Source organism: Prionailurus viverrinus, chromosome A1 (assembly GCF_022837055.1).
Source record: "Prionailurus viverrinus isolate Anna chromosome A1, UM_Priviv_1.0, whole genome shotgun sequence".
Taxonomy (NCBI): Eukaryota; Metazoa; Chordata; class Mammalia; order Carnivora; family Felidae; genus Prionailurus; species Prionailurus viverrinus.
The window spans coordinates 25,972,390-25,998,549 of NC_062561.1; the positions used below are offsets into that span (position 1 = coordinate 25,972,390).

Sequence of the window (26,160 nt, forward strand, 5' to 3'; positions counted from 1 at the left end):
GTAAACAACTTCCCAGTGTCCTCCTGCTGCCTCCTACCGACGGAACCAAACAGGAAGCCAGCTGGCAAAGAGGCATGGCTACAGAGTGATGCCCCAGCATCACAGAACAGAGGATGGAAAGAACCAGCACAAGATTTTTAAAAGCCTGTTTTGACCAAAGGTTGCAAAATGAGAGAAGGAAATAATTTATTACCTGGGGGCAGTTGGGAAATTGCCTGAAGAGTCTCCAGCATTAACTTGAACTTAGTATCTTTCTCTAGGTCAGGGAAGGGAGTAGCCATGGACGGCTGACTTGGATATCCTGTATTATTACTTGGTACTGTGGGCAATTACCTGGCCTATTTTGTGGAGTACGCTGGATGGAACATGTTCATATGATCCAGGGAGATAGGCCCACTGGCAACTGTATTAGATTGCATACAATTTTATGGGCTTGTGCAAATTCCCATATCTGCCCACACCTTGATAAAGACTCATACCTTTTTAAGAGATAGAAAACCACAGATGTTTGATTATATTTCACCCATAATTTGTGGTCCACATGACTTCATTGTATATGAGCTGACTTATAAGCAGTAAAGCATAATGCAAACGACAAGTGGTATTTATTATTTGTATTCTTTCTGGTCCTTGGCGGAGTTCCAGAGAGGTTTCTGTATCCCAGGGAGGATTTCAGAGGAAATAAATAGAACAGAGAGCAAAAGCTCAGAACTTAACAAAATTAACAGAGCAGTTTTACAGTTTTAAGATTTGGTGTTTATAAATAATGGCCCTCCTGACCATTCTTTTTTGAAGTCAGAATTTGGACCCAGATAACTTAGACATACATCTCAATAGAGGGCATTAGTCCATGTATTTGAAACAGCAGTGACTGACTTTGACTATGTAAGTATTTGAAAGTTTAATAATAGACATGCTTTTCAAACTCCATTTATTTTTTATTTTTTTAAACAATTTTTAATGTTTATTTATTTTTGAGAGAGAGAGAGAGAGACAGAGCGTGAGTAGGGGAGAAACAGAGAGAGGGAGACACAGAATCTGAAGCAGGCTCTAGGCTCTGAGCTGTCAGCACAGATCCTGACGCGGGGCTCAAACCCACAAATGCGAGATCATGACCTGAGCCAAAATAGGACACTCAACCAACTGAGCCAACCAGGTGCCCCATCAAACTCCATTTTATTTTAATTGAATGGAATGTATTTAGAGTCTGGTACCAGAAGCTGGACAATAGCTCATGCCACATCAGACTTTCCTGGTGGATAATGGTGAGGTCTGAGGTGTTTCATGTGATAGGCATGGTTAGAACGGGGTGCTGCTATATCAGCCTTTATTATATTTACCCAGTTTATTTTGTTGTTTAGATTATGAATGTGGGGAGGCCTATTTCATTCTTATTGCCTTATGACTTTTAGTTTAATAGTTATCACAAGTGGGGCGCCTGGGTGGCTCAGTCAGTCAAGTGTCTGACTCTTGATTTCAACTCAGGTCATGATCCCAGGGTCGTGGGATCAAGCCCCATGTCAGGCTCCACACTGAGCCGTGGAGCCTGCTTGAGATTCTCTTTCCCTCTCTACCCCTCTCCCCTGCTTTTGCTCCCTCTCTCTCCCTCTCTCTCTAAAAACAACAAAAACAACAACAACAAAACATTATCATCAGTGAAAATTTCATTGAATCAGTAGCTGGATAAGATATGTATACAGAATAAGTACTCCTCAAACAGAGCCGGGAAACTTTTCTCCCCCAAACATAGAGGATGCATACACGTCTGGAATGCCTTTGCTGCGTTTGTAAATTTAACAAGAGCGCCTGAGGAGAGAAAGATACCAGCTGAAGTTGAACAGGTTACTGGAAACGCTCCTGACTGCTGGACTGGAATTGCTTCCCACCCTCCTAATGCATCAGAGCCAATCTTCTGCTATACGCCTGTCTGATAGTGGCACTGTCCCAGCCCCCTGACAGTCGTGGAAAAAGGACACAGTCACTGTTGTTTATGTTAACACTATATGATAAGTACGAGTGCCTGTAAATAAGTGAATGACGTGTGAACACTTCAGCAAGAAGGGGAACCGGAGCCTTCCGGGGAGGCCTGTCATCAGGTGCTTTCAAAGTGGTTTTGAGTGTAAAGGAGAGCTCTTGCCCATGTAGACAAGGTGGGAGGGATGGTTCCGACAGAATGAAGGAAGAATCCACATTGCCGAGCCACAGGTGAGGGGCAAGTCTGGAAAGCAGAAGGAAGGCGTGAGGAGAAGCTGGATTATGTGTCTTGGCCTGAAGAGGTGTTTTGAAACTGCCAGAGATGCTAACTCTCTGGGTAATCAGAGACCGTGTGGCCAGACCATATATAGACATAGAACTCTGACCCACACCCTACAGCTTCCAAGGGAAGCTTCCCTACAGGTTCCAGGGAAGCAACCCATGCTCTCCAAGAAAACACCCGGGAAGGCAGCCTGCTACAGGTCAGGCTTGTAGGAAGTCCGACTGTTATCTCTACTAACAATCCAGGAAGCTAAACACCTACCCCTGTAACAATCAGCCCCAAATGGCCAGAACTTGATTAATAACTGACAGCTGCCCTATTTTATCTCCACTTCCAACTAGGGACCAATCAGAGAAAGCCAAATATGCACCCTCTACCCAACCCCATGGGACGACCTGCTTCTAGTTAGCCTGCCTCTAGCTTCCCCAACAGCCTGCAACCAGGGCGCACCTGCAGCCTTCCCTTTGTTGCACTGTAAAACTCACCCTCTCCCCTGCCTGCCTTTGAGTCCCTGCCAGAACGCAAGCGACAGAGGCTGACAACCTTGCTCCAGCGAGCTCTGAGCAAAATAGCCTTTGCTTTTCTCATTTGGTTGGTCTTTCTTTATTTCCACAGGAATATCCTGCTGCTGCTGGTCGGGATTCATGTGCTGCACAGCTTCCCCCTTGTGTTTCTATTTCTACTTTAACAAGCATCGTTTGTCTTTTGCTTGGCATTTTGCCCAAAGAAAATAATAGAAAAAGTTAGATTAACAGCAATGCCGAGGCAAGTCTGCTTTTTTAGGGTTACTAGGAAATGCTGTTGAGTGTCTCCTTTTAGGTAGGGTGGCAAGAACATGGGCTCACATGGAACGGGCAATGGGAGACAGCGCTGTTCTGATGTGGTCTGAATAGCTTTATAATTTTAAAGGATTGCTAAGGGGACATTCAACTCCTCTTGACTTACCCTGTACTTAGTAGCACATCCCAGTCCTCCTTATAAAAGTTTTATTGTTCTAAGAGTGGCTCCAAAGAAATATATTGTGGTTCCACAGTGTCTAATTGTTGGGAACTGTCTTTCAGCTGCATGGAAGTTAATTATATGTTCTACTGAACGCCCCCTCTGAAAATCACATTTGCTTAAAGATTTGGGGCAATACTTACTTAGACTGCTTTCTAATTTGCTGAGTCTCAGCCATCTATGCCTAATGGTAGTAAACGAAAATAATATATACAGTCAAAATATATTGACTGTAAGAAGAATTCCAATTTGTCCTTGAGTTTTCTGTTTATAATGCTAATCTGTGCATTGCTAAAAGTCCTAGTCCCAGCCTCCAGATGTTTGGGTTGAAGCTGCCACTCTGTGCTTGGGAACAGGAAGTGAACAGCACAGGTTCTGAGGACAGTGAATGGTCAATAAACATGGCTATCTGACTGACAAGAGATCGGGATATCTACTCTTCTTGTGCCCTATGATCACATCAGGTGTTTGACACGCTGCGGCTGCAGAGCCAGCTATGACTACAGCGGGGACAAATGAAGTGGGAAGTAAGGCTTGATGTGGAAGCCCACGCTCCTTGGCTTGCACACGAAGCTTCCTCAGTCGCCTCAGCTTAGCTCTCGGCATTCCCTTCCTCAGGAACCTCCATTCCAGGCACCTTGCGTGCACATGCGTGTCTTGTAGGTACTTGCTTCCAGGCTTTTGCTCATGTTACAATCTCACACGCCATGTTCTCCCCACAACCTACACCTGCCCAAAGGTTCCTCATGTTTAGAAGCCCAGCTCAGATTCTACGTCCTTTTTGTTTCTGTGATTGCCCTTACAAGAAGTGATCTTTTACCTCTTAATTCTTGTAGTGGTTATTGTCCACACCACCCAGAGTGCCCTTCAGTGGGCACATCTGTCTAACTGTCTTCCTTTGTTCATTTGCCCAACGAATATTTACTGAATGCCCATTAAAGTCCCAGTTTTGTTCGAGGCAGGGGATATATCAGTGATCAAAACAGCAGAAATGTTTGTATTCTGGTAGGAAAGGCAGGTGATGAACAAGATAAATACATACATACATACATACGTACATACATACATACATAAAACACATGGTATATCAAGTGCCAGTAGGTGCTCATGAGAAAAGGCAAAGCAGGAAAAGGCAGGTAACTGAAATTTGGGGTAGGGTAGGCAGAAAATGTCTCACTGAGATAATCTCTAAAGGATTTGAGAGGGCTCAGGGAGCAAGCTTATGAAGATGTTCCCCTGCTATGGAAAGCGCTTTTCTCCCCACACAGGTGAAAAGGCCCTGAGGTGGCAGCATATCTAGAGGACGTGAAGATGATAAGAGAGTAGTGTGTCTGAAGCCCAATGCACTTGGCTGAGGGGAGGGGATAAGAGAGGGGAGGGGGTGGTGGCCTTGTAGGGCCTTGTAGATCATAGTCGGGATTTTGGCTTCTGTTCTGTGTGAGATGGAAAGCCACTGGAGAGTTGCGGGGAGAGAAGTGACATGATCTGATTTGTTTTAAAAGAAGCCCTCAGACTGCAGTGTTGAGAATAGTCTGCGGGGGTGGGGAGCTTGTGGGCTGAAGCAGGAGTAAGGCTGTTTCAGTGATCCAGGTGAGAGCGGATGGGGACTCGGGCCAGAGGAATGGGGAGAAGTGATCAAATTCTGGCTATATTTTCATGATTTCATGATTGGGCCAATAAGATTTCCTGAGGGATTGGATGGAGAGAAAGAATGGAATCCGGGGTGATTCCGGATTTCTGGCCAGAGCAACTTGGAGGATGTTGCTGCCATTAATTCAAGTGGGGAAGATGGCAAAAGAGGCTCGCTGGGGGGAATGCAGGTGCTGGATGCTCAGGAGCTCAGTTTTTTTTTTTTTTTTTTAAATTTTTTTTTTCAACATTTATTTATTTTTGGGACAGACAGAGACAGAGCATGAACGGGGGAGGGGCAGAGAGAGAGGGAGACACAGAATCAGAAACAAGCTCCAGGCTCTGAGCCATCAGCCCAGAGCCTGACGCGGGGCTTGAACTCACGGACCGCGAGATCGTGACCTCGCTGAAGTCGGACGCTTAACCGACTGCGCCACCCAGGCGCCCCAGGAGCTCAGTTTTAAACATGTCCATTTGGGGGGCACCTGGGTGGCTTAGTTGGTTGAGCGTCTGACTCTTGATTTCGGCTCAGGTCATGATCCCAGGGGCGTGGGAGGCTGGTTAAGATTCTCTCTCTTGGGGCACCTGGGTGGCTCAGTAGGTTAAGCCTCCGACTTCGGCTCAGGTCATGATCTCGTGGTTCGTGAGTTCGAGCCCCGCGTCAGGCTCTGTGCTGACAGCTCAGAGCCTGGAGCCTGCTTCCGATTCTGTGTCTCCCTCTCTCTCTGCCCCCCCCCCCCCCCCCCCCCGCTTATGCTCTGTCTCTCTCTGTCTCAAAAATAAATAAAACATTAAAAAAAATTAAAAAAATTGTCTCACTTCGGCTCAGGTCATGATGCCATGGTTTGTGAGTTTGAGCCCCTGCATCAGGCTCTCTGCCCCTCCCCCTGCTCCTGCTTGCTCTCTCTCTCTCTCTCTCAGAAACAAATAAACATTAAAAAGATTCTCTCTCGCTCACTCTGCCCCCTCCCCTACTCGTGTGCTTTTTCTAAAATAAAAAAATAAATAAACATGTTCAGTTTGAGATGCTCAGTAGCCATCCACGTGCAGATCGCAAGGAGGTTGTGGCTTCAGAAGGGCAGAATGTCCCCTCATGAATCTGTGCCTAGGCTGCTGATTGCATGAATCAACCAAGTAATCAACAGGAAACGATATCTCTGAATAGAGGTTAGGGGAAAGGGTTATGAGATTTTTCATCCTAGACTGTGAGAGAGGGAGAACATCAATTTGTTTTTGGATAACCGTGAAGGCGGTATTTCTGAAAATGGGAAGCTGATTAGACACAAGGGGCCAGGGTGCCATCTCTGTGCCAAGGTCAGCATCTATGAAGCCTTAGGTCATGATATGCTTATTTTCACTGGTTTAAAAAGAGCCTATAACATCTTTCCTCTCCCCTGAAGATGCCATCAGGCCTCGGAATGCATGTTGTCATTGTTGAAGGCACTGTGGTTATTATTGTCAATGACAGCCCCCGGTTCTAGGCACTCTGTATAATAGTGGGGGCAGTTAGTATGAGTTCAGATTCTGGAATTCTTGAATTCTGCTTCTACTATTTCTAAGTTGTGAGACTTCTAGCAAGTTGCTTAACCTTCCTGTGTTCCAGTTTTCTAATCTGTAAAACGGGAGTACTATTAGTCCCTATCACATGGAGTCGTGAGAATCAAAATGTTAATATATTAAAGTGTTTAGAATTATCTGGTATGTGGTGAATCCTATATGTGATAGCTATTATTTTTATATCAAGCACTGTCAGATATATACCGGGTGCCATGATGAACATTGGACTTGACATAATTCCTGGCTGTGGACCTACTGATGGTAATTGAGACAGAGTATCTCAAGGGGAAAGAAGAAAATGACTTTAGAAAGCTCACTCCACCCAGAACTGCTGGTGGGAAAATGAACCAGAAATGGTTTTAACCTCCTATGCAGCTTGATTTCCACCTAGCACTCGAGTGGCAGAGTAAACGAACTGAAGGTCTCAGAGGGCCATAAATTCGATAGTTGAACAATTGCCACATGGAAGGGAAACTACAATGCTGAGCACGGTTTCTAGATGCCAGGCTATGGGGTCCCTGGACTCACACCAGCCCGGAGTGTGGTTCTCCCGAAAAATGAAAAAAACTCTGTCTCTCCCCAGGGCTCATCCGGGGTAGGAACACACATACAGGGTGAGTGTGAGGATGGTCTGCCAGAGTGCTCCCTGTCTTGTGGGAGCAAAGCAGAGGAGAGGAGGGCATTAGGAAAAAGTGTCTACAAGGTAGAGAAGGATATTAGCAGACGGCGCTGTGGTTTCTTGTTCTATGTTGTAGTTGATCAGATATTGGAATTATGGTCCACTGAGACTCTTCGTTGGCTCACCACTCACGTGCTAACTGAAGACCAAGACTATTCCTCTGGGACTGATTGACTGACTGATTCCTGAATGAACGAATGAATCAAGTAAGCAACCACTCAAACATTTACTGAGTGTTGCTGATCTGCCAGGGAAGGTACCGTGCTGTGGAGATGTTTTTACCTGATTGAGTAGTTTCTTCCTGTGATCTGTTGATTTAAGGAAAAAAGTAACCCTTATATGAGGGTCCCCAAGGAACCGAAGATATTTTAGGAGATTGATTCATTCAGTAAATGGTTATGTGGGCCAAGCGCTGTGCCAGAAGCTGGGGATACAACAGAGTAAGAACCAGACCCAACCATCCGGAGTTTACAGGCCACCATACAGAGGGAAGCAGGGAGTTCGTCCAGCCCAGTGATTAATGGGATGTGTGCACAGAACAGCACCTAACCCATTTCCAGGAGTTCAAGGGTATTTGCCCTGAGTCATAGGACGACTAGGAGTTGCTAGATTTGGGGTAGAGGTGAAGGGCAGAGTTATATAATCTAAACCAGCCCTGAGGAAATTGTCATCCCGGTGGCCTCCTGAGCTTGGATCCAATTTTAGAAACTGAACCTAGTGTTAGGCCACAAAGATTAACTCACCCCAACTGGTCAGCAGGGGCAGGTGCTGTTACCCAAAAGAGCTTTAAGGTTAACTGTGTGCCATAGCTGGATCTGTGCTGGCCAGAGCTCTCCCCGGGGAGAGCAGAGTTTAATTGGTGCTGATTTCCAATGCCCTTAGAAAGGGTGACTCCTGGGCCCACTGAAATGGAAACCATCCTAACTCCTAAGTGATTGCAGGCAGGGACCTGAATCGCACCCAGCACGTTGGCTAATATGGATGCCCAGCAAGTACAAGATGTTTGGGGCTTTTTCCCAGTATCAATGAGGCTGGGGCGAGGCAGCCTTAGACGCATGGGAACAGGAAGAGCTGTTCCTATGTCAACAAGGAGGCTTGTTTTGTGTGTGCAGAGCTAAAGAAACACAGCTCACTCACTGGTCTGGCTAAACTTCAAAAATTTGTGCGTTTTTTTTTTTTTTTCTCCTCCCAGGAACATTTTGTTCACGCTGGTGGTTAAAAGGGGGAAGCTTTCACATTGAAGTGCAGCAGGAAGTATTTAAGTTGGTTACAAGGAAGGACTATTTGGTAGAATGATTGAGCGCAGGGCTGGGTTCCCAGGGGGATTATGGAGTCCAGTTTTTATTCATGGGCTTTCCTATTAAATAACTCAAATAATAAGGCATTTTAGCCCACGTCACCATTTTAGAAAGTCCTGCACTTTGGGATTCAGAGGAAACGGGAGTGACTTGTGACCAGGAGGACCCAAGGCGGCTTCACGGGAGTGAGCTGGCCTTGGAGTTGGGGTCAGATGTGGAGAGAAAAGAGGGGAGGGCAGTACACAGATGGAGTGAAGGGGTCAGGGCGGGAAAGCACGAGGTACACGTGGGACAGAGCACGGAGGGTGATTTGGAATGTGCTCACTGAAGGGGGACATGGGAAAATAATATTAGCCGGGTACGGGAGGGCTGGATTGTGGACAGCGTGAAAGCCTTGGTCAGGGAATTTAGATTTTACCTGTCAGCCTAAAATTGTCAGGAGGCAATAATTGAGCAAGACTGTGCCTTTACAGGGATCAGAGACTTGCAATTCAGGGTACACAGACTTTCGTAGCAACCTAAGTAGTGTCCCACTAGGGAGCAAAAGTCAGGATTTTTAAAGCAAAAAGGGAATGCTTGTATCCACTGTTTTTTTTTTTTTTAATGTTTATTTATTTTTGAGAGAGACAGAGACAGAATGGGTGGGTTAGGGGCAGAGAGAAAGGGGGACACAGAATCTGAAGCAGGCTCCAGGCTCTGAGCTGTCAGCACAGAGCCCTATGCGGGGCTTGAACTCACTAGCTGTGAGATCATGACCTGAGCCAAAGTCAGATGCTCAACTGACTGAGCCATCCAGGCGCTCCATTCTTGTATCTGTTGTTTACAAAGAATTTTTTTTTTTTAAGTTTATTTAGAGAGACAGAGAGAGAGAGAGAGAGACCACAAGTGGCAGGGAACAGAGAAAGAGAGAATCCCAAGCATCCTCTGCACTGCCAGTGCAGGGCTCAAACCACAAACTGAGATCATGACCTGAGCTGGAGTTGGACACGTGACTGAGCCACCCTTTGCCCCTACAGAGGGTTTTTGATTGGTGTTGGTGGCAGGAAGCTAGTCTTCACTGAATATAATTGGTTGCTAAGGCTCTCACCAAGCAAGCTCTCTCACTGGAGCAAGTTGCAGGTGCTGGGGCTCAGCCCTTGGAATATTTGCAGTTTGGCCCAATTCAAAAGTTCATGGTTCCACTAGAGAGGATGTGCATAAGGCCTATCTCCTTAATGGCCTCCTGGCTCCATTTTAAAACCCCTTGACGTAAGTGAACCCAATTCATTTTCACCTTTCACATACTCAATAGTCAACTGGAAGCCAGTTTTTTCAGGTTTTTGAGCAGAAAAGGGAAATGATGGACATTGTGCTTTAGGGATCATGGTCTTTTAAAGACTTTAGCAGTTTTAGGGAACTTAGTTATGCAGTTCAGTGTTTCTCAAACTCCAGTGGCATCAGAGTCACTGCAGGGGGGAGTGCTGGTTAAAATTCAGACTCCCAGGTCCCCACTCCCAGAGGTTCTTGTTCTGGGTAGAGTTGTGAATCTGCAGTTAAATTATGCCACTCACTGGTGATGCTGGTGTAACTGGTGTAAGACCCACACTGGGAGAACACTGTTGGCTTCCTGGGAAGGCCCCAAGCAGGGAAGCCTCTGATGAAGCCACAGAGAGCCACTGAGAAAGAGTCAGCCCTAGAACACATGCAGGCCCAGAAAGCAGGAAGCGGACTTTTGATAGCACCAGTCCAGGAGGAACTTTCAGTTCCCTAGTCTCTTGCCCTCCCTACACTCCAATCTTGGAGGGCCTTGGAGCCTCAGAAGGAAGGGCATGGAGTGAGGTAAGAAGTGGATCACACCCTGTTCCCCCCACAGTAGACCTTGGCCCAGTGTGGTGCTGGTAAATATTTAACCAGTACACCACTATTTGTTAACCAGCACACCAGCTCCCCGGGTAAAAAGCCCTGCCTTGGTGCATTTGCCGATTTCTGTGGTGCAATATTCCCAGCATGGCTATCTCAGGATACCGATGTGATGTCACTGAACGCAGAGCTGAGAGAAGCCCGCAGTTGGATCATATGAGCTGACAGGACCCTGAGCCAGCTCACGCCAGTGTTCCCAGCCTGAAATCGTGCTCAAGCTGGGATGGTGGGGCAGAACTATCTAGAATGAAGATTGAGTTGTTGAAAAGCATATTGTCCTGGGCTGTGCTTTATTATTTAAAGTGACTATAGGGCTTTCTATTAGTGCCCAAGTTTTCACCCAGTGGCACGGAGAAAAACTGAATAAATTTCAGCTTGGGGATAGTCAGAGACAAAAATAAAATTGCATTTTGGTTATATCCTAAAGATGGTGCCTGTCCGACATATGGGCTACAGTGGGAAATTTTATCTTAAAAACTTGTAAGATACTTTTTAAAAAGATTATCATCAAATGGAAATACAAAACTGAAAGGTACATGAGAAATCTTGGCCCTAAATTGAGAACCACATGATGTAAGGGATTCTGTTAATTGATGAGGTTCGTTTGGAGACTTTTCTTTAGTGTTCCCAAACAGATGTCCCCAAAAGGAAGACAACTGTGTCACTGATTAAAAAACGAACCAATGAAACTGCTCAAAGATAGTACAGGAAGAACCACCAAAGACTGGGATAAGACCTCTCTCATAGGTATAATGTGACGATTACGAGAGCAGACGTATTTGAATGTGTCTAACACACATAGTAGGTCTGCAGTCAGTAGGTTCTAGTTTTTCTTCCGAGCTTCATTAAGTTCCGGTGGTGTTGGGTTAGGCTCCCTCCCTGTTAAGGAGCTTCATCTGTGTTAATAAATGCTAGGCAGAATAGTTTCTATTTCGGGTCTCTCGTCGCCGCTCCCCTCTTGCTGATGAATGTCACAATCGAAGCCTTAGAGAGCCTCATTAGGTAGGGGGATGGCCAGGGCCTTCCACGTTCCTTTGGCAGGTGGGGAGTGGGTTTTTAAATGGGCTCCAAAGTGTCCGCCGCTTGCAAAAACAATTTCTGTGTAGCTTAAGCCACAACGAGGACACCAGGACCATAGCTCCCCCACCCTGGCTGTCCCGAATAACTGACTCTTTGTACTTGCCTAATCCAAACAGTAGATCGGTAATGCATAAACTGCTCCGCATGAAATGCTCCTTCAACCCGAGGACGGGTTGGAAACCACAAAGAATTTCCATCGACCAGGACTGCTTGCAGGAGGGGCTTTCTCCAGGTTTATAAGCTACTTTTGCAAACCACCATCGCCTACTTTTGGTGACACAAATCTGCCATTGGCGGTTGAATCAACAGAGCCTGGAATGTTCCGGGCTTGCAGGCAGCCCTTGTTCCCATTTCTTGAGAGGAAAGATCAACTTTCCGCGTCGGGGCGGGGGGGCAGCCGCGAGCAGCGCGGTGAGGAGGGGGGCTGCCGGCCCGCAAGTCCAGCGGGGAGGGTGGGGGGCGCCGGCGCGCAGCGTCTCCCGAGGCGGAGGCCCGGAGCCAGGGGTGGCGGGCTCGGAGCGGCTGGTCAGCGGCTGGGACGCAAAGGCAGCGGCCCTCGGGGTCAGCGCCGCCCGCTCCAATCTGGCCTCCGCAGTGGCGGTACGACGACTCCACGCGGCAGTGGTTTCTTATTCCCGAGTCTAAACACCAGTCCTTCTGCACCCTGCGGGATTTCCTGTGCGGAACTAGGAACAATGACTCATCCAATCTGGGGTGTACTTGGGTGTAGACGTGCTGTCTAGAACCAGGAGACTGGATGAGATCACAAAGGACGCGAGAGTGGAAAGATTTCAGTTGTCCAACGCGAGGAGCGGAGTAGAGCGCGGGCTGGAAAGGGTTAAGGGGTTTCAGGCTCTCCGCAGGCGCAGAAACAGCTCTGACTCCGGAGGCCGGGTGTGTCGGGGCGGGCGGAAGCCACCGTGAACGACTCAATTTATCTAGATGTACAGCGACGCTCGTCGTCTCCCACATGGTCTAGCGGTTAGGATTCCTGGTTTTCACCCAGGCGGCCCGGGTTCGACTCCCGGTGTGGGAACGCCAAGACTTTTAGGAAAAAGAAAAATCGATTTAGGCCCTCCTAAACCAGGAGAAGGCTGATGTTTTTAGAAAATGCTATAACCCAGAAAGCTTGGGGCTGAAGGGAAATCAGGCTTCCCACCCCAAACCCGGTGCCGCTGGCGGGAAGGCAGTAGCGTGCCCGCAGTGAGAAGTCAGCATTTGAACCCAGGTGAAGAAAATCGGTCCCTTGCTAAGATACGTGTTCCAGCTGGTACTTCTGATGTAATTGCTCCTTGTACTGTGGGTATGGAGCAAATGACCAAAAAAGTGCTCTTCTTTGAAAGCAAAAGAAAAGATGCATTTTGGGACATTATAAGGCTTTTAAGTTGCCTAAAACGATTCCATTAAGGACAGCAAGATTGCCAGAAAAGACACACTATTAAGGGCAGATGGAGTTTAGCATACAGCCTGTAGCCTTTGCGATTCGAAGAGTTCGCTAAGTCAATTGTGTGGGGAGGGAGAGGGAAGGGAAAAGAAACTTAGTTTCCTATCGATATTGAGGAGTGAGGCGACGGCAAAACAAACAAACAAACAAACAAACAACAACAACAAAAAACCCTCAAAAAACAAAAAACAAAAACAAAAACAAAAAACCACTTACTTCTCATGCCCTAACATTTCTCTGGCACATTCTGTTTTAAAAACTTTTGGAACTCATGATATGCGAGCTAGAATTAGGAATCTTCGCGTTGGTGTGTCACAAGACAGCTTCCAACTGTTACCCAAAGAAGTGTTTCCTCTGCTTTAATCGTTTATCATGCTTATTTTTCCAAACATTTGCCATTCGGAAAATACTCAAGGCGTTCAGAAGCCACACCCCTTTCCTACTGGTGTCGAGTTTTTTGAAGCTTCCCCAGTTGTTCCCAGACTGCCACTAACACTGAGGAATGATTGTGAAAATAACTTGGTGTCCATGCGACTTTGAAATTTGCTCTCTTTTTAAAAGTCCTTTGGGATTCTAAGGGATGCAAAAACAAATGTCATCCCTCACAAGAAAATTACTAGGTGAAATTATACATTCGTTCAAAGTTCCTAACAAACGGCTTGGAGGAGAGATTTATCATCAATAGGTAATTGACATTTATGGAATCAATTAGGAGAGAATTGATAGGCAAATAAAAAGCCCAATCATCATAATAGGTAATATTTATTGAGCACTTGTTATTGAGCACTTGCTATGAATGAGGTTAAATGCTTTATATACCTTTTTCTATTGAATTCTTATTTTGTTATTAATATTATTATGCCTCCATCAGCCAGGGGCCCTGTAGGAAACTGATGACAAATTCTGAGCAGAGAATTTAATAAAGGGACTATTGAAGGTTTATTTAGAGTTTAGGGAAACAAAGGATAATGCATCAGTCCTCAGGGTGAGGGGAGGGAGGGCTGCTGGTGGAGAGGGCTGGGGGGGGTGGGGAGGGCATGGAGGGGGAACTGTGCTTTTTCATTTGTTTTTAAACTTTGCCTTTATCTAGCAGGTGAGTTCCATTCACATGAAGGCTGTCAAATGTACTCATTCTATGAATAAATCATTTTCATAAAATAGATTTGGGGGCTCTCGGATTTGACAAAACCTTTCTTTTTAAGTACATAATTTACTTATTTAAATTCAAGTTAGTTAACATACTGTGTAATATTGATTTCAGGAGTAGAACCCAGTGATTCATCACTTACATACTTAGATGCCTATGGTCCTTGAGACTCAGTCCATAGGTGATACTTCTAAAGACATGCCTAATAAAATGAAAGAGTTTAATTTTGTGGAGAGATGGTTGTTTGAGTTATATTTGGCATTTTTATAGCCTTGCATTTTTGCAAAACACTTTGCCATAATTTTCATTAATCATCCTCATAACCAGTCTTTAGATTCATAGCTTATTTAAGCTCCAAATTTCCTTAACAGTGCCTTAATTGAGCCCCTTATTTTAGTCGTGAAGCACTGGGTCTGGGATTTTATTCCTCTGATTCCTTGGTACTGGACTGTAGATTTAGCCATAAAAAAATGGAATCTCTGTATGGTGTCCTGACCAGACACCATTCTCTCCTAATCCTGTCGTCAGGGAGGGGGATTGGGTGCAAGAAACATGAATTTTTAAATTTTGTATCAGGCTTTTTGGTCAGTGTTCCCGGAGTAGCTATGTGAGCATGGTCATAACACTTTTTGAGTTTTTAAAAAATTCATTATATAAACATTTCTAGAAAGTGAAGATCTTTATTTGGATATTTGAACTAGTCACAGGTTCTCAATATGCTTCCATTTCTGCATATGGTCATAAACTCTGAGGGAGTCTGCATAAAGATTGCCGTATGCCCATCCACACGTGTATTTATAGTCATATAGGTTTGTATGTATCTTCCCTCAGAGATCTGTGCTGCGTGCAAAAAGTATCTTAATCACAACATTAAAACTTCATATTAATACAGGAAAGGGAAGGCAAATATAAAATTTTACTCACCCACATTGTAAAGCTGAATAACTTGGAAAAACACTGAATACTTGGAAAATCACTGGAACAAATAATCAAAAAATCAATTTGCAAACACCTAGAAGACCACAGGGTACTGGGTAATCATCACACATAGCTTTGTGAAGAACAAAGCTTATCGGATAAATCTAATTTCCTTCTGTCCCAGAGTGACAGGCACAGTGGAATGGGGGTGGGGGGAGCAGCCAAGATAATCTCTCCTGATTTAAGAAACCCTAGGATTCTGCACTTTGTTGTGTCCTCATGAAGAAAACATAGGGAAGGCTATTGTTGTCTGGCAGGGACATGTCAAACCCAAGTTCAGGGCTGGGCTTCGCCCAGGTTGGGCAATTTATACTCAGTCTGTGCAAAAATGACCTTGCTCTTCCCAGGCCTCTGCTTGGATTCCTTAAAGTGTCATTCAGGTGTTGTTTACGTAAATGACCTCATCGGTTGTTCTTCAGGTTCCTGGACTCTAGAATGGGGGTAATAATAGGACCCACCTCATGGCGTTGTGAAGATTGGATCAGGTAAAGGGCTTGGCCCAGGTCGGGGCCGGTGGCCACGGGTTGCCCTCGCCATCAGCACGAACGTCACCAACATCACCACATTTGGTTCCTTTTTCTCCTGTATTTCCAATCACAGTGTTAAATCTGACCATTTCTATCTCTTCAGTGGTGCCCACGTGTGTCGGCACCTATTTCCCCTGCCGCTCTGCTGGGTCAGATTGTCTTGCTCCTTGGACTGTTGGAATAAGCGCTGAACTGGTTCCTCTGTCCCCGTCTCACCCATGTCTTCATCTCTCATTCTACCGCTTTGTCTGCTGTGAGCTCCCCACCTACCTTTGCAGCCTAATTCCTATGTCTTCCCTCCGTGCATCACAGATTCCGGTTAATTTCTCTGCTTTTACTCAGTGTTTCCTCTGCTGAAATGCTCTTGTGCCCTTTCTCCAAATATCTGCATCTTACCCATCCTTTCAGGCTTACTTCACATGTCCCATCCTTCACGGAACTCCCCCTACCTTTCCTGCCACTGGGAACCTCTTCTGATTCCTTTTGGTATCCTGTGTGCCTCCCCTCTGACACTTATGCCTGTCTAACTTCGGGTCTTCGCTTAGATGTCATTTCCTCCGCAGGTCTGCCTTGCCCCACCAAGAGTAGGTGAGATGCTCCACTCTGCACGTTTCTCTCTCACTGCATTTACCGCACTTGCCACGGCCCCACTAGATGACAGGCTCCAAGGCCAGTGCACAGTAAATACTTAAGAAACGTGTTGAGGGAACGTGGGAGCCAGACAAGGACTGTATTGTCCTAAGGAACACCTTAGGTTCTAAGTTACAGAAAGCCACTGGAACTAGTTAGGGCCCCAGGGAATCATTGGCTTATATAACAGAACTGTGGGAGAGGGGTAGGGAGGCTGGCCTCGAGAACAACCGGAGCCAGTGTTCTCTCTCTCCCTCTCCCTCAGTCTCTCTGTCAGATTTGCTCTCATCTCTTATGGAGCAGCCGCTTCCACCTGGCAAGGGATCTGGACACTGCCAGCTCTATATTCGTTCCTTGCGTCTTTCCCAGCAGAGAAGGAAGGCATTTCTTGGTTTCTGTTGGAAAGTGCTGGGGAGGAATTCGGCCTCACCCGGGCCTATGCTCTCTGATGGCTGATGCACGTGGGGTATTATGGTTGGCAGCCCTCTCTGGAATCACATGGTGGAGAGGAAGGAGGAATAGGTATCAAAATGAAGCCAGAGAAATTAAATAGTGGTGATGGTGGCACCACTTTGTGAATGTACTAAAAATCTCTCTTTTGTGAAAGACTGAATTTTGTGAAATGTGAATTATTTCTCAATAAAAAAGAATAGAAAAAAGTAAGCCAGAGATAAAAATCTTGCTGGCAAAAGAAACATTTTTATATTTCTTTTATTCGAGCCACTCATTTATTCAGCCAACATTTATAGTGTGCCTATGATGTGCCAGCACTGACCTAGGTTTACATTTTAGTTGGGGGAATCACACACACACACACACACACACACACACACACACACACACAAATCAGACAAGAAGTTTGGGTTTCAGGGACATCTGTGTGGCTCAGTTGGTTGAGCGTCTGACTTCAGCTCAGGTTGTGATTGCACAGTTGGGGGGTTCGAGGCCTGCATCGGGCTAGCTGCTGTCGGCATAGAGCCTGCTTTGGATCCTCTGTCCCCCTCCTCTCTCTGCCCCTCCCCCACTTGCACGCTCCCCAAAATAAATAAATATTAAAAAAAACATTTAAAGACTATTTTAAAAAAGAAGTTTGGATTTCATTCTCAATGTGGTGAGAAATCTCTGGGGGTTTAAGTATGGAAAAAGTTCTACCCCAGGATGAGGAGACTCCCTGGCTTTGAGAATTTTCTTGCCTGGCGCTATGCTTGTGGTCAGCACCAACCACACTTTTGTAGGAAGATGAGAATGTTTTAACAAGTCTCTCGAGATGGCGTCGATAACCTCACTTTCAGAACTTGGCAACTTTGTCATAAAATAAAGTTTCCTTTTGGGCTAACCTAGATAACATTACACTTTGCTTTCAGCCCATTTGCCCGAAATCAGCCAAATTGCAAAGTTGGAAGGCACAGTCCCCAAGACTGCCATCACTTTTTTTTTTTTAATTTAAATTATTTATTTTTGAGAGAGAGAGAGTGAGCACAGGTGGGGGAGGGCAGAGAGAGGGAGAAACAGAATCTAAAGCAAGTTCCAGGCTCCGAGCTGTCAGCACAGAGCCCCATGCAGGGCTTGAACCCACGAACGGGGAGATCATGACCTAAGCCTGAGTTGTACAGCTAACCAACTGAGCCACCCAGCTGCTCCAAGACTGCCCTTACTTTGGACTGCAAGTTTGCGGTCCCTCAGGTTTTTGATGCTGTGCTAGAAGGACCCACAGAACTCACTGAAATCTGTAGTACTCATGGTTGTGGTTAATTACAGGGAAAGGATACAGAATGAAGTCATCCAAAGGAAGAGACACACAGGGCAGAGTCTGGAAGGGTTCCAAATGCCAAACTTCCATTGCCTTCTCTCCATGGAATCAGGATGCATTACCCTCCCAGTATCGATGTGTGACAGTGTGCATTGAATATTGCCAATCAGAGAAGTTCATCCTAGTTTTTATTGGGGCTTTATTGTGTTGCGTGATTGATGGATCACCCACATGGTTGAATCAGTCTCTAGGTTGACTGATAACAAATGATCCAGAGCCCTGACCCTAAGTCACATGGTCTTTCTGGCAGGATGAGCTCCCTGCTAAAATGATCAGGTGTTTCCAGCACCTGCTCCTAAAGAAAGACACTCCTATCAGGTATGACATAGATTACATCCCAGAAGCTGAGGGTAAAGGCCAGACCTCTTTCTGGGCAAGTCCAGATTCTTTACTACGTAGCATGTTTTCTCCCTAAGTGTCTCTTCATTAGAGATAGAGAAGATTGGTTATTGCCATGGACTGTTTGCCAAAAACATCAGTAAGTGCTCAGGACAGCAGCTCATTCTGGTTCTGGCCTCCCTCCCAGCTTCTCACTAGACTTCCCAGAGGGAAGTTGCAAAAAGAGGGGTTTGGAGGGGCTGTGGGGAATAGCAGCTTTTCTCTGAGGCCCACGCTCTTCGGCTGGCTGCCTTACAACCCCATGTTCTGATTTTTAAATGGGAACAGTGGGCCCTTGGGGTGTGCCTAATGCCTCATTAGAACCACAGGTTAGTTTGAGGAATGTCACCTGCATTAGGATTTCCACTGGAAGCTCGAAAGCAAACAGATTTGCATGCGGCATTTGGAGGCCTGTAAGGATTTTGTCCAGGTCTGGCACCTGGGGAGTTCACCCCCCCCCCCCCCCCCCGCCACTGTGGGTCTTGGGTACGTCAGCCAACATCTGCAGCAGTCTGGTTGCATCACCTTCTACCCTGGTCTTCTCACGGTGTATAAACTTCCCACATCTATCTGCCAAAGGCAATGGCCCCTATCATTTATTTCTTGCCTCTGGGTGCTTCTTGGTCTAGTGCTGTTTTCCATTCTAAGCTCTAATATAGAGAGATTGGAAGCGGGGGAGTGGAGAGGAAGGCAGGAGATTCTGTAAGCATCAAATGTGTTCATTGAGTGGAGGTGGAAACAGTGAACCTGACAGTTATCAGAAGCTGGAGTAATTTTCCATAACCTGTGCTCGTTAATGTCCTGATTGGGGTTAATGGATTCAAGGGAGACAGAGAAAGTGGCGCACGAAGGGAAGGAAAGGAGGAACGATCAGAAGCTGGCAACAGCTCAGCGGTGGGGTGTGAAGGGAAGGGATGATTTGTTGACAACCCCGAGATGATAAGCATCCCCAGAGAGACAGAGAAGTGGGGCAGAGAGAATGAGATTTGTCTCCTCTGACAAATTTGAGGCACTGCCGGGACATCTAAATGGAGCAACCTAAGAGCGCAGGAAATCCAGGCTGGAACACCTGTGAAAGCTGAGACACCTACGGGGGCAATTGTCATTTTCAGGCAAATAGGAGGCTTAGGAGTTTCTCACTGAATGGTGCCTGGCTGTTGCAAGCGGTGGGTGGTGGAAAAGGGGGAGAGGGACGAGTGTGTGCAAAGGAAGGTAGTAGAGGTTGTGCTGTGTATATCTGACCCGCAGTGACAGACATCTCAAGAGCTCCATGGGGCTCTGGTCCCATTGCAGCCAGCATAGATTTGATGTTTCTTTCTTTTTTTTTTTTTTTTAACATTTATTCATTTTTTGAGAGACAGAGACAGAGTGTGAGTGGGGGAGGGGCAGAGAGAGAGGGAGGCACAGAATCCGATGCAGGCTCCGGGCTCTGGGCTGACAGCACAGAACCCGACATGGGGCTCGAAGTCAAGGACCGTGAGATTTTGACCTGAGCCGAAGTCGGATACTTCACCGACTGAGCCACCCAGGCGCCCCATAGATTTGATGTTTCTTATGACGATTTCCTGGCAGATGGCAGCAAAGCGTCTTGAGGAAGGTGTGACTATTTCTAATTTGTGCAAAGGTACTGTATGAGCTAGCAGAGGCTCTGGGGTGCTTGTTAGGTTTTTTTTTTTATAAGTCTTGCAAATTTTCCAGTCCCTTCCGATCTTGCTACATTATGTGAGGAGTCACAGACCCTCTGCTACTAATTATTTTGTAAATTGGGCACTTCGACATCTGCACATAGCTTCTTGCATGTGCTGTGTGTGTAATTGTGCGACACCCCGGAAAGGTGAGTTGTACAAATTTCATGGAATACCGCTTAGCATATAATATACCTCAAGAGCCAAAAGCATGTTTCTTCCCCTTACCTGGTAATTCTATTTCCAGAAATCAGCATCAAAGGAAGAATCAGAGAAGAGCAAAGAAACGGATTTATGAACAAGGACAGATTTATGAGCAAGGGTATTTTTCCTTACAGCATCATCTATCACTAAAAATATGTGAGGGGCACCTGGGTAGCTCAGTCAGTTGAGTGTCTCATTTTGGTTCTGGTCATAATCTCATGGTTCATGAGTTCCGGCCTCCTATCTGGCTCACTGCTCCCAGTGCAGAGCCCCCTTTGGATCCTCTGTCCTCCTCTCTCTGCCCCTCCCCTACTTGCCCTCTCTCAAAAATAAATAAAACATTTAAAAAATTTTACCAAAAAATGTGTAAAACGATAAAATGATAAAAATAGGAGAATGAATGAACAAGTGGTGTATCCATATGATGGAATATTGTACAGCTGCTGTTATTTACCGTCAAGATGATTTTATGATACAGAAGAAAGCAGAATCCCAAACTATATGCATAGTGTGGGTCCAACTTTGTATCACGTATTAATATGTTTATGTAAGTAAACACATGTAAAAACTGGAAAGAAATACGCTAAAAAGTTAACAGTGGCTATTTCCAGATGGCAGAATTACAAGTGATCTTTTTTCCCTTTACACTTATTTTAATTTTCCAACTTCTTTGAAGTGAGTATATAATTGCTTTTTTTTTTTTTTTTTTTTTTAAATTTTTTTTAACGTTTATTTATTTTTGAGACAGAGAGAGACACAGCATGAACGGGGGAGGGGCAGAGAGAGAGGGAGACACAGCATCGGAAGCAGGCTCCGTGCTCTGAGCCATCAGCCCAGAGCCCGATGCGGGGCTCGAACTCGCGGACCGCGAGATCGTGACCTGAGCTGAAGTCGGACGCTTAACCGACTGCGCCACCCAGGCGCCCCTATAATTGCTTTTATAATCACAAACTTTTCCCCCTGAAATAAATCCAGATGGCCCGGGTTCGACTCCCGGTGTGGGAACGCCAAGACTTTTAGGAAAAAGAAAAATCGATTTAGGCCCTCCTTAACCAGGAGAAGGCTGATGTTTTTAGAAAATGCTATAACCCAGAAATCTGTGTTGAGTAGTATGAAAGGGGCTTTCATAGGCTCTCAGAAACCCTGCAGAAGGGGATTTCAGAGCTCTCCAGCCTTCTGTCAGCCTTTACTGACTGTTCTCACCCTTCAGATTTGGGGTTCTGGGCTGACCCCTGTGGTGGGTGGGGCCGGCAGTGAAGGGACAAGGCTCCAGGCCCACTATACCAGTCCCTTGTGTCCTCACCCAGGGAGGAATGGTTAGTCCATCTTCTTATCCAGAAACAAACCTTGGATTGCCCTAGGCCTTTCACAGGAAATGCCAGGATGGTGAGTGGTACGTGACATTCTTTAAAAAAAAATTTTTTTTAACGTTTTATTTTATTCTTGAGAGACAGAGGGAGACAGAGCATGAGCATGGGAGGGGCAGAGGGAGGGGGAGACACAGAATCCGAAGTAGGCTCCAGGCTCTGAGTTGTCAGCACAGAGCCCGACGCGGGGCTTGAACTCACAAACCACGAGATCATGACCTGAAGTCAGACACTTAACCGACTGAGCCACCCAGACGCCCCTTATGTGACCTTCTTTTAATAAACCAAGATTATCTGGTAACCCTTCAGTAAGAGCCCTCCTCCAGAGTTGAGAGACTTTTTAAGTGCCTGACTGAGATCTGATTGGATTTTCTTCATCTGGAAACTTCTTTTCAGGGCACTGCCTTGCCTTAGTGCTCAGTCACAAATGAAAAAGTCGGGTTTTTTCCTTTTAAAATTATTTTCATGTTGAGTTTTGATCCATTACTCCTTAGCTGGATGTGGAAGGCCCTGGGGAGTTTTATCAAAATGAATTTCTATATTGGGAGTCACAATAATTTGAGTTCTTATTTGAGGGTTAGCAGAAACAACTGGTACTTTCACAAGTTGTAAAGAGGCCAATGTCAGATATTGCAAATAAGACAATAAAAGGGGAAAATAGAATTCATTCCATATTAGGGTCCGCAGTGATGACAAGACAGTGAAAAACTTGGATATTCAGAAAGAGCTCTCTACCTTTTAAACATGATCTTTGAGGCACCTCAGTGGCGCAGTCGGTGAAGCATCGGACTTGTGATTTCGGCTCAGGTCATGATCTCTTGGTTTGTGAGTTTGAGCCCCGCATCAGGCTCTGTGCTGGGATTTTCTCTCTGCTCCTGCCCCACTTGCTGTCTCTCTCTCTCTCTCTCAGAATAAATACGTAAGCTTAAAAAAAAAAAATAAACACGGGGCACCTAGGTGGCTCAGTCAGTTAAGCGTCCGACTTCAACTCAGGTCACGATCTCATGGTCCGTGAGTTCGAGCCCCGCGTCGGGCTCTGGGCTGACGACTCAGAGCCTGCAGCCTGCTTCCGATTCTGTGTCTCCCTCTCTCTCTGCCCCTCCCCCGTTCATGCTCTGTCTCTGTCTCAAAAATAAATAAACGTTAAAAAAAATAAAGATGATCTTCTGAGGGCATGATATAAATACAGCTACATACATATACATATATACATAGGTAATCACCCTTCTTCCAAGAAAGTTAGACCCCAAGAGTTCATACATTTCCAGTCTCCTATCCAACGAGTCCTTTCCTCAGGTTGTATCCACCACAGGGTCAAGAGACTTCTAGGGAAGGGAGACATAGTGAACAAGGCTACAGCTCTTCCCTCAGGTAAATTACTGTTAAAATTTAAATGTTTTGCCACTCCTTGTGAGTCTGTAACTATTTCAAAACAAAAAGTTACAAGAAGTTAAGTGACGAGGGTCAACATAAGGAGCCAGGGGATTATGTAGATTCAAGGTACCAATTACAACTTTGCTGCGGTCCTCAGGTGTGTGACCAAGAGGTCAAGGTAGATGCTGGTGGGTGGAGGGTAATGGGCTTGGAAGTAGACGGTGGAGAGCATACGGAGACACTGGAAGAGAAAACCTAGGGTTGCACTCTTCCACCAGGAGACAGAGGAAGCAACACTTGTATTTCCTTGAACATTTTCAGGGTGAGGTGTGGTTGGGGAGGAGGGGCGGCAGTTGAGTTGGTTGTGCGGGGTTATGTTTTGTTTTGTTGTTTACTGTTAGAGGATGAGGTGTCGATGCCTGTCCCTGGCATTGCAGCTGAATTCCACTGTGGACACTCGAGGTCCTCTGTTCCTTTCCTTACCCACTGACTTGCCCAACGCCCAGTGCCGAGTCGGGTCAAACAAGTATAACGACTCTCGGGGGTGTTCTGAGGGATCAAGTGTGCAGCCAACGAAAGACTCTTTCTTAAGTTCATGTCATGGATTCGTTCGCCAGCTTCTGCTTGGGCCACAAGCCACTGGCGAGGAAAATGACCTCAGTGACCAGATGCTGAGCAGAAAGCATTGCCCGCGGGACAATGTCGCTTCACGGTTTCTGCCTGCCCTGGATGCTGTAGCTAGACCAGACTTTTTTTTTTGGCAAAATTCTCAACCAGTCTGAACTTGGAAAAAGCCAGCATTTCTGGTCAGGGAGCCTTGGCTACTTGCACGAGGCTTTTGGAGCACAAAAGCTGGTCCCACACAGTGAGTGGTTGCCCAGCACACAGCTCTGAATGGAGCCCTTGGCAAATCCTTTTTGCTTTACCCTGTAACTCGAGCTCAGGCTCCCTTTCTGGCAAGGACACTGTGGAAAATTCCCCGGACATAGAGAGCTGGCTCTATTTCCTAGCAATTCTACGAAGTTCTGTCTCTGTGATGGCAAAAATGGAGCAGCCTAAACATCTTCAGATCACTGGGATCTAAAACAAAGAGTCCCTGGGGCACTCGTGACAAGAAACAGGGCCCCACTTTTCAGCATGGAGCTTTCAGACTTTAGATCTGGCATCAAAGGTTTGGTCACAGTGATTGCTTCCACTTGGGGCCTGCTGGGACTTTAGTGGGTCCCCAAATATTTTGAATTTCTTGGCAAAGCTGTCCCAGACTGTGTAACCTTTCTTTTTGTCATCTGTAGTAATAGGCAAACAGCTACTAGTTTTATAGAGAAATAAAGCTGGAGTGAATCAAATAGCCTGGGGTGGGTGGGTGGGGGGGAGCACAGCTTCAACTTTGACAGAGGACTTGGAAGAGATCTGCCAATGTGTAACCTTAGGGGAAATTCTGTATTTTCTTCAAATCTGACTTCTTCATCTAAAAAACAGTAAAAACACAATGCCTGTGTGAGAAGGTCAATGTGAGGATGAATGAATAAACACGGAAGGTGCCCAGGAGGCACTCCAAGAGTCTTAGCCTTCCCTCTCTCTCCTCCTGATCTCCACCCCCTTCTCCTCTCTCTAGAGCTATGATTTTCAAACTGTTTTAACTGCTGGAACTATCTATCTATCTATCTATCTATCTATCTATCTATCTATCTAAATGTTTATTTATGTAGAGAGTGAGAGAGTCTGAGTAGGGGAGGGGTAGAGAGAGAAGGAGAGAAAGGACCTCAAGCAGGCAGCGCAGAGCCTGATGCAGGGCTGGAACCCATGAGCTGTGGAATCGTGACTTGAGCTGGAAGCAAGAGTCAGACGCTTAACTGACTGAGCCACCCAGGCTCCCCACTGCTGGAACTTTTTAAAAATTCAAATAAATGTGTATGTAGAAGCCCAACATAGAAAACAGATAAAAATCCCAAGCTGCTACCAAGGAAGCACCTGCTCTGTCCCCTCTTCTCCTTGGTAGAAGCTTCCTGCAATTTCAGTGCCATCGGGGTGGGCTTTCTCATGTGCTGGGAGACCCTGTGGAATAGGGGCACCTTTGATTGGTGCCCCCCCCCCCCCGTGCTGCTCCCCACTCTTCCCAGATCCTGACAACTGAAATCTTCCCATGGAGGGCTCTGGTGTGTTTTGGGTTTAAATGAAAGCACTTTGAGTCAGAGTTCTTTCTATTCTGGTGTTTTTTCTGATGAATTCACTTTTCTGAGGAACAGTGGGACTAGCTGCCTGGGAGCTCTTGCTGAGCCTGAGGTGCGAATGTTCTTGTGCAGGAGCTGGACGAGAGCAGTGAGGGTTCTTGTTTTGTGCTCCTGCGTCAGAAACGGGGGAAATATTTGGACTGCACAGCCCTTTCTTTGCTCAAGTTGGTGTGCCTACCAGATCTTATTGGCACATGAAAAAGACATAGGATTAGGCACGCTGGTGCAAGGAGGGGGTCACAGGGTCAATCACAAGACACTTGGCTGTGCACTAAGGTCTAGTGTGAACTGGCCTCTGTGTGCGCCTCTACCTCAGGGGGTTGGCTCTGCAAGAGGCTGTTCCTGAAGGGACCGCCCTCAGAGGGTGCCCAGGTAGGCAGGGAAGCCCAAGGGCAGTGAGGGCTCCAGCAGGTGCACTTCCACCGCACCCCCACGACTCACCCCATCTCTGCCTTCTTCTCATGTTGGCCACCATTTCCTTTCCTGCGGGATCATCTCGAGGCTTGTGAGAAGGGGCACATTCCTCCCTCCCAGGGAGGAGGAACATTTGAGGGCTGGGCAAAGGGCTTCTCTTCCTTTCTGTGTCTCTGATCATAGATTGCTGGGTCTGGAGGATGAGGACGGGCTGGAGTCCTGCCTGAGCCGGGAGTTGGGATGTACAGTATTGCTTTCAAGACCTTAGTCATCAGTAAACAGCTATTATGCTCGGGCTCTAATGTGCTCTCTCTTCTGCTGGGTCGCCTGTGGTTGCCATGGATATGGCTTTGTCTTTGGAGGCCTATAACCAAGGAGGATTTAAGTAAATCCTCATGGGTCAATATTACCATAGCCCACCCCACCCCACCCCCCTGACCCCTCCCCAAAAAAAAGAGAGAAAGAAAAAGAGAAAATGAGGCCACACTTAAACAACTCCAAGAAATCCTTAAACAGTTCTGCACTCGTCACCAAAACAACAACAAAAACCCCGGGCTTTAATTGCCGGAACTT

At 46.3% G+C, this 26,160-nt stretch overlaps 1 non-coding gene across 1 annotated transcript; it reads left to right on the forward strand.

Annotated features, from left to right (window-relative positions):
* The first annotated feature begins 12,362 nt into the window (after positions 1 to 12,362).
* On the forward strand, positions 12,363 to 12,434 carry TRNAE-UUC (transfer RNA glutamic acid (anticodon UUC)). Its single transcript has one exon. It is a non-coding gene; the product is annotated as a tRNA-Glu (tRNA).
* Positions 12,435 to 26,160: the final 13,726 nt, after the last annotated feature.